Source organism: Oryzias melastigma, unplaced genomic scaffold (genome assembly GCF_002922805.2).
Source record: "Oryzias melastigma strain HK-1 unplaced genomic scaffold, ASM292280v2 sc00527, whole genome shotgun sequence".
In the NCBI taxonomy this organism is placed as follows: Eukaryota; Metazoa; Chordata; class Actinopteri; order Beloniformes; family Adrianichthyidae; genus Oryzias; species Oryzias melastigma.
In genome coordinates, this window is record NW_023417121.1 from 4,712 (window position 1) to 13,049 (window position 8,338).

The 8,338-nt window shown below is 34.7% G+C and overlaps 1 long non-coding RNA gene across 1 annotated transcript; it reads left to right on the forward strand.

The window, feature by feature from the left end:
* Positions 1-6,980: 6,980 nt before the first annotated feature.
* LOC112141548 lies at positions 6,981-7,313 on the forward strand. The gene is made up of 2 exons (XR_002918416.2): positions 6,981-7,129; positions 7,221-7,313. It is a non-coding gene; the product is annotated as an uncharacterized LOC112141548 (long non-coding RNA).
* Positions 7,314-8,338: the final 1,025 nt, after the last annotated feature.

The following is an 8,338-nucleotide window of genomic DNA, read 5'->3' on the forward strand; positions in this document are numbered from 1 at the left end:
ATTTAGAAGACTTGTGTCACAAATCGCATTGACTGGTATTTTTTTGTGCACACAGATTGAATATCCAACATTCTTGGAGACAGTTCTGAGAAAAAACAACCACAACGTTTGGCTCTGAAATCTTTGTGTGAAGTAAAAAGGAAAAAACAAAACTAATATTGTGAGAAGCATAAAAACAAAATAGAAATATCACAAATATGACACGGACACATTGCGAATTTTTAACTTTTAATTGCAGGTCTTCTTATAATTTTCAAAAACAAATGAGGCTATTACCCAGCCTGATTGTATTTCCTTACTTTTAGTATTCTCAAAAGTACACACCCACCCCCAAAAAGAAAAAAAAACTGCATGAAAAACAAACAAAAAAATGAAGGACAAACTCTCCTTTTTTCTTTATACAATACGATTCCATACAAACGAGACGTTTTTTTGCAGTAAAAACCTTTTCTGATTATTATATAGTGCTGATAAAGAAACAAACCAAAAGCCAAAAGGACAAAGAGAATTTTAAAAAACACATTTTTGGAAAATGTTAGAGTTCTGTGTGAAACCGCTCCTGAAAATCTGAAATCTTCAACATGTCATCCACCTCTGCAGTTAAGCTCTTTTTCTTTAGGTTGATGTAGTTCCTCATTTTTTCCACCAAACGCTTGTAGACTTTCACAAGGTCGTCGGCTGGTGACGTCATATTGGGGTCCATCAATAACTGCTGCAGCTGATCATTAACGGCCATCAACTTTGTGTCCAACTCATTTAAAACAACTGCACTTCGGATGTCGTCATCCTGAGAGAGAAAAACGTAAGAACAAAAAGAAATCATGAAGAAATCCTACAGACGTTTGTGATTAAAAACAGAGGAGCTCACCTTTTGCTTGTTTGCTTCATCTACTGCATCCTGAAGATACTTGATGACTTGCTCCTGATTTTGCCAATGAAAAGAACATAAAAAATGATATGATCTATTGTTGAAAAAAAAAAATGGACAAAGCCTTGCATACCAGCTCGTCTTTGTTGATCAGAGAATCTGCTCCATGTTTTAATCCCAAACTGGCTGGATTTGTGTTTCTTTCTTTTCTCTGAAACAGGAAAAAGAACTTTTAAATCATTTTTTTACTTTGAATTTGCTAACTCTGTGTTTAGGAATCATTCAGATTCATTTATTTAATCTTCATGTAAAACATAATGCTAAAACATTAAAAAAAAAATAGATATATAGCATTACCTGCGATAATGCTATGGTGTAAATGCTGTAAGCTGAATTTGGCCGCTGAAGATGCTAATGCTAATGGCTGAAGTTGCTTAACTTGATAGCTGAAAACACTTAAGCTAATAGTTGAAAACGCTGAAGCTGATACCTAGCTGAAATATTAGCGAAATGCCAAATTGTTCTACAAAACTGAAAAAAAATCTAAATTAGCCGAAACAGCTGAAATAATACTTAATGCCAAATACTAGCCAACCCCCCCTAAAAAAACAACAAAAAACAGGTAAAATGTCTATTTTAGCCAAAACGGCTAGCGTAAGGCTATAATATTAGCCAAACCCCAAAATAGCCTAAAAAAATTGAGAAATTGCCTAAATTAGCCAAAACAGCTAGCATGTAGCTGAAATAATAGCAGCATGCAAAACATTACCCAAAAAGAAAAACCAAGTCAAATTTCTGATTTAGCCCAAACAGCTAGCATAAGGCTAAAATATTAGCTATCCTCCAAATAGTCTAAAAACTGAGAAAATGCCAAAATTAGCCACAAAAAAAAAATACAGTGCAGCTGAAATATAAAATAAACTCCAAATCAACCTAAAAGATTGAAAAAAAAAAACTAAATTAGCCAAAACAGCTGGCTTGTAGCTGAAATATTAGCTAAACCTAAAAACAGCCTAAAAATCAATGATAAGTTTGTGGGGGGGCGGGCCAAATGTGAATGCGGGCCTGTATTGGCCCGCAGCCCGTAGGTTGGGGACCCCTGGTTTCTGGACTCTTAAGTTTCATGGAGACAAATTAAACTTCTAACTTTCAAATTGGCAAATGATCAAAATACTACAAAGTTTACCATAACGTCCTTGGCAGCCAGTAATTGTGGGGCGAAAATCAGAAACAGCAGAACGAAGAGCCGATAGTTGTTGACGGAGACATGAGTCGCTCCTCTGCCTTGAGTTGAGGTTGTAGGTGCCATGACAACTTTGGATTAAACACCATAAAATATCAGTTTCTCATTTAAACAAAAACAAGAATACAGCATAGTCTTTTAAAACCAGAAGAAGATTGCTTAAACCTTACCGGTGACTGAATGAGGAAGAGATACTGTTCAGATGACGAGTAGAGAAACACACACGCAGTGGCTTCGCTTAGTTTGAATATTTTTGTTTGTTCCGTGTTGCTTTCAGGCATTTTTTGTTCTTACTTTCCATCTAATGGAAAACAGTAGTAGTATTCACCTTCACACACCACTGAACCAAATCAGCTTTATTAAAACGAGGCTGGGAAATAGTTTAAGGATGAAAACAGAAAAAGCAAAATGTTTTTTTTTATTTACCATAAACATCTGCTTTTCTGAGCCCATGTACAAAGAACCAACAGTTGCCATCAGCTGAAGTGCACCTTTTTTTACACACAGTAAATGTTGTTCACATAAAAACACCCTGTAGTACCTTATTTTTATTCGTATTATTCATGTGTGGTTTTTTTTAGATTGATAGTATTTCTTTATATTCCTTGTGAATGGAAATAACCGAAAATATCACTAATAGATTTTTAGATATAGTTTATGAGTAAGTATTGTTGGTTGGAATTTTTTTTTTTTTAATTTAACACCATGAGTTTGTTCAATTATCTGACGCGTGGATTTTGGAGGAGGGGAAGCACTTGTTAATTTCTGAGTTTAGCGTAATGTCAACAGTGGAAAATAAGACTTTTATGAAAATATGGAATAAACTAATACTTAAAAAATAGGGTTAAACGGTTATAAATGCTTAAATTGGAATAAACATAGGGTGTTAAGTCTATTAAGTCTAGGGTAGGCATAGGGTGTTAATACATTAGGAGCCGTTTGAGAGCTAAAACTCCAAAACATCTGTAAAAAGAGACAGACTCCCCATCACTACTACTTTGCCTATTTGCCCGCTAACCCTACCAGCTGCTTTGCCTATATGTAGAAATATAGGAACACCATTGAAGAGGTCTTCTTTGTGTGACATGAACACAAAACAAAAGTCAATAGATATTGCTGCTGCTCTGTCTGAAGTCCAGGAGCGACTCCGGGATTTTTTTCACTGGGGTTGCTAAGGGACTGTAAGGAGTTGCGGATTCGTTTTAAGTAAAAATTACATTTCCAAAAAGGAAATGAAAAGAAATACAATGTTAATACCAGATTTAAAAGTATTATCTTGTCAATAGGTTGCACTTTTTAACATAAATTAACTGTCAAAGCCAGAAGAAAGAAAGAGAGATGTTGAAATGAGATAGGAAAACAACCAGTAATTTATTTAACAGGAGGTATAGAGTCCACAGGTGTACCAGCGTCAACCGCCTGTTCTTCACCAAATGGCAAATTCGGCGTTTGACCATAAAAAAATGCATTTTTAATGGGCAAAACATTGTCCTTTACCCCCCTTGTACTGTCGATTTATACTTTTTGCTTGGCAGTGATCAAAGCCTGTCCTAAAATGTGTTCCTAAGCTTGACGTCCCAGTCATGTGTGGGAGGAGCTACTGCAAAGGTTTTCAGCCTGATCGCTACATGGAGTGGCGTTTGCATATCTCATTACTTAATACTTACTTATTAATGAATACGCAGAAGAGAATCAGAGGAGTGATGGTTTACTTTTAATAAGTTTTGAAGCCAACCCCCCCCCCACTCCAAAAAAAGAAAAAAAACAGACCAATATGAATGCTACAGGGTGTGATAGTGTTTTGAGTTAAAGTCCAACTTTTAATCATTTTTTAAATTAGATTACATCCACCATTTTTTGCAATCAGGCAAAGCAAAACATAAAATACGGGCTCTTATTGAATAAACTTAATTAGTAACACATGAGGAACAAATGCGCCCTCTCTGTTGAGACGGCAGTACTGCACGCTGCACCCTACTGTCTTTTCAGTGCGGTTTTATGTCACATTTGAACACAAAGTAAACTATAAGCAAACATGCAAAACATAAAAAGTAAGTTGAGAAATGCAAAAAATATCTGCAAAATAACATCTTTTTTAATAAAACTTTAGATTTTGGCCTGTACATTTTTGGGATTTCCAAGGGGTTGCTTTGCCAAATCTTGCAGTTGCTATAGCAACCCCTAGCTACCCCAATTTCAAATAATATTTTTTAAACAACTTTTTCTTCTATGAAATCCTACACAAATGAAAGTTTTTGCAGATTTACACGTTAACTTTAATTAAAAAAAGAGTATTTGTTTTGTTTAAAGAGATTTTATTCGTTATGGTTTTTCTGTGGAAAGACCCTGTGTTTGACAGTGAGGACTGTCACAACGTTTATGTGCTACGAGCCTTTAAAATGAGAATTCTGATTTGATTTTTAGCTACATTTTAAACTCCATCATAGGTTCTTGTTTAGTTGAGAAGAGCAGGTTACATTAACTAGACCACTTTTACCCCGAGAAAAGCTGTTTTCAAGATACAAGAAAAAACACTTTTGTCCTTTAAGAGGATCAGACAATGTGCAGAGAAGAAACACTTATCATTAAAAAAAAGTAGACGCTAGAAATAAAAACACATGCAGGATAAAAACTTCAAGCCCTCTGGCGTTGATTGAATTTAACAGAGCTTTTAATTACTCCATAATCTAAATGCTTATTTTTAATCTAGTGTGAATTTTTCTGAATCAACTGTTTTTCCTATCAAGTACATTTTATGTGGCGATATTGGTAACAAATGAAGAACAAACGCAACAGTTTTGCAACAAATATTCTGGTTTGATGTTTTTTTTTTAAGAATTAAAAAATGCTTTATGGTTTTAAAATATATGACTAATAAATAAATATATTGGGGCAGTTGTTTGCTGTAGTTCTAGAAAGAACTAAGTAGCATTTTTATCTGAGTTCAAATAAAACGTTCTTGTTAAAAGTTGCACCTTTTTGCATATATTTGAGTACATGACTATAGTTGTAGATTAAAAATAAGATTATTGCATTTAAAAAGATAACTGTATCTGTAAAAAAAATAATCTTGACTAATGCTATCATTTGACACCCTTTGGTTCTATGAGATTTGGATTTATTCATAAAAACAAACAATTATGTATGTTTAAGGCGATTAGTCCCACTTTTATTTGATACATTTGCTTTAAACTATCCCCTTCACAAATAATGACATACATTAAACTCCATCGGTAATAAAGATACTTAAATCAACAAAAAAGTTAGCATTTAAGTAACAATAGATAAAGATCTGTCTGTCCTTCTTTTGTTGTAAACTTCCTCACAGATCAGCTCCTCCACTCTTCCAGAGTCATTATCAACGTCTCCATTTTTTCAATTTTCTCCATGTTGTCCCAGATCTTTGCATCGTAATTTTTATCAATTTCTTCCATATATATTTTGACTTTTTTCATCACGAACTTTGCATCCTGGAGTACATCAGGTGCGTGGATCAGCATTGGAGATGGTGCCATTGTCTTCAATGATTTAGAAAAGTCATCCAGTAAATATTCAAATTCTCCAATAAACTCTGAAAGAAAGGTGATGTCCAGCATGTTTGAGACCTGAACGAAAAAAGAAAGAAAATTAGCAATTAAGTATTTATTTGATCAGTTTTTAGCTTTCACTCACCCAATGTCTTTGTGTTTCTTGCTTGAGGGTCTGGATGTTTTCCTTCAGCTCTTCCTAAAGTCATGAATGGGCAGAACTTTATTCGTCATGGGCGTTTAAAAGATTGCTCTTTGGTGAGTGCATTATTTATTCTGTAAAACAAAACTTTACTGCAGGGCTAGCCTTGGGCATAGGTGACCTAGGTAGCAGCCTAGGGTGCCATCTGCTGGAGAGGGAGTCTAATTGCAATGATTAAACCACATATTCATGTTCTTTTTTAAGATAAAATAATGTAATAACTAAAAGCATAAAAAGTTTGACACATTCAATAATTTTGCCCCGTGCTCCACCCCCTATTGTCTAAGTGAGGTGGTTGGGGGAGAGGAGGGGGCATGCAATATTGTCGCTATTATTGTTTTTTCGACTGAATGAATTAATAAAATTATTTATTTCAAGCAATCAGGCATAATACATGAAAAAAATAACATCACACTTAATCACAAATAGATCGCTTGAAAGGGAGTGGGAGGAAACGAACTTATATAATCCCACCACCTCAAAATTTAAGGTCAAAAAAGCACCAAAATAAGACCCCAGGGACAACTTTACGGTCAAAAAAAGGAAAGAAGACGACGAGGAAAAATGGACGCAAAGCATTCAATTGCTTAGAACCCCACCCCCGCCCAAATTTAAGTCAAAAAATATTCTCACTTTTGTTCGAAAAAAGGATCTTCTTTACTTTCATATTTTTAAAACCTTAACAACGGAAAGCTTTAAACCTTTAACACTGAAGATCCCTCTAGAAAAATGCAGCCCAGGACCAGCCCTGCTTTACTGTGATTTCAGACTAAAAATGAATTAAAAGATGCATTATTGGATTGAATTATTATTTAAATAAGCAGAAAGTACATCAGTTGTTTAAAGACAAGGATTTACAATTATTAAAAGTGTTAAAATTGATAAAACCAAGAATAAATAATATTAATTTTTCCAAAAAAAGCATGTATTAATATGTCTGCAAACACGAGAAAACAAACTAATGATAGAAAGTTTGATTATAAGAGCTTCTGTGAAATGAATGTAACTGAGAGAATAGTCCATGTAATATAAGGCCAGATTATTTTCTCACCAAATCGTCATCATCGATCAGTGTCGTAGCTGCAGAGGTCAGAGCGATCAGAGCGAGTGTAACGAGATGAAATCTTTTTTTTATTACACAAAATATTGATTGTCTAAGTTTAGTTTCTCCCCCTGAATTCAGCATTGGGTAACCCCTCCTTAGTTTGTTCTTCTTCTGTGGTTTCTTCTTTATATGTTGGGCGCTCGCTTTCCCTCTCCCCTTCCTGTTTTACTGTTCGGTGGGAGAGGTGGGTGTCCTGTAACATTTACAATATGAATCCTCATTTTATTTTTATGTAAGAATTAGCTGATCTCCCTCTACCTGTCACTCTCATCTAGGAGCTAAAACGGGCAGCTAACACGCGATTTCTGTGTCTTTCCTTTCTGGAAAACTGTCAGATCCGCAATAAATGGAGGTGATCTCCGAGGGTGCTGCTGTGCTTCCACGTCTTTCTTCCCCATAAACACAACGCAGAATCGATCCGGTTACACGAGCACGAACAGCAGAACTTTCATTCTCTTAGATGACTTTGCTGCCGTCATTGTTGACCTAAAAGAGCCTAAAAATGAAAATAATATGAATATCATCTCCACAAAAAAATGTTACATTTCATTAAAAAACAAGATTGTGTTTTCATGTACCTGAAACTAGATCTGGAGCCGCTCTGTCGATGTGTAGCGCAAATGAGAAAAGAACAAGAAACTTAGATTTAGTGACTCCGCCCCCTTGGCAGAGGTTGAGTAAATGTCTGACTGATTGGAAAACGACTGGATTCACTTTTGTTTTGCTGGAATATGAAATGATTGTAAATGTAAACTGACAGGTTTGACAACTGCAACTTTTAACTTCAGTAACCCTTTAAGACCTGACGCTTGAACACACAATCTTTAACATATTGTAACTTTTCAAGAAAAAAGAGGCTTTTCTCCTTCAGAATCTGCTGGAATTAATTTGATCGCATTAACTATTAAACATTTTACAATAAATCTAAGAACATAAACACTGGAGCTCCGGTTTTAAGAGGTTAAGGGAGAGACTTAATAAATAATCTAAGCTTCTGCCTGTTCCATTTTAAACATTCATCTGTATTATTTATTTATTTTTGTCATTACTATCCACTATACGTGCTATATTCCATGCACTTCACTATTAACATGTTTGAAACACATTTTAATAAATAAAAAGGTAAATAAAAACAGGGAAGGTGGAACATTTTGTGAGGTAATCTATAATACATCAGGTTTTGATGAAAATTCAAGATGGAAAGAAAACTTTGACGAGGTTTGTTAATGTTGGTGTCTGACTTCCTCACCAAAAAAAGTAAATATTAGAGATTATTTTCCATCAAATCCGTGCGCAAACACAAGAAACCAGAACTCCAGACCCAAATTAACAAATGAAAACGTAAATTATATGAATATTAGCACCCTAACATCAAACCTGGAAGTTGTTAAAA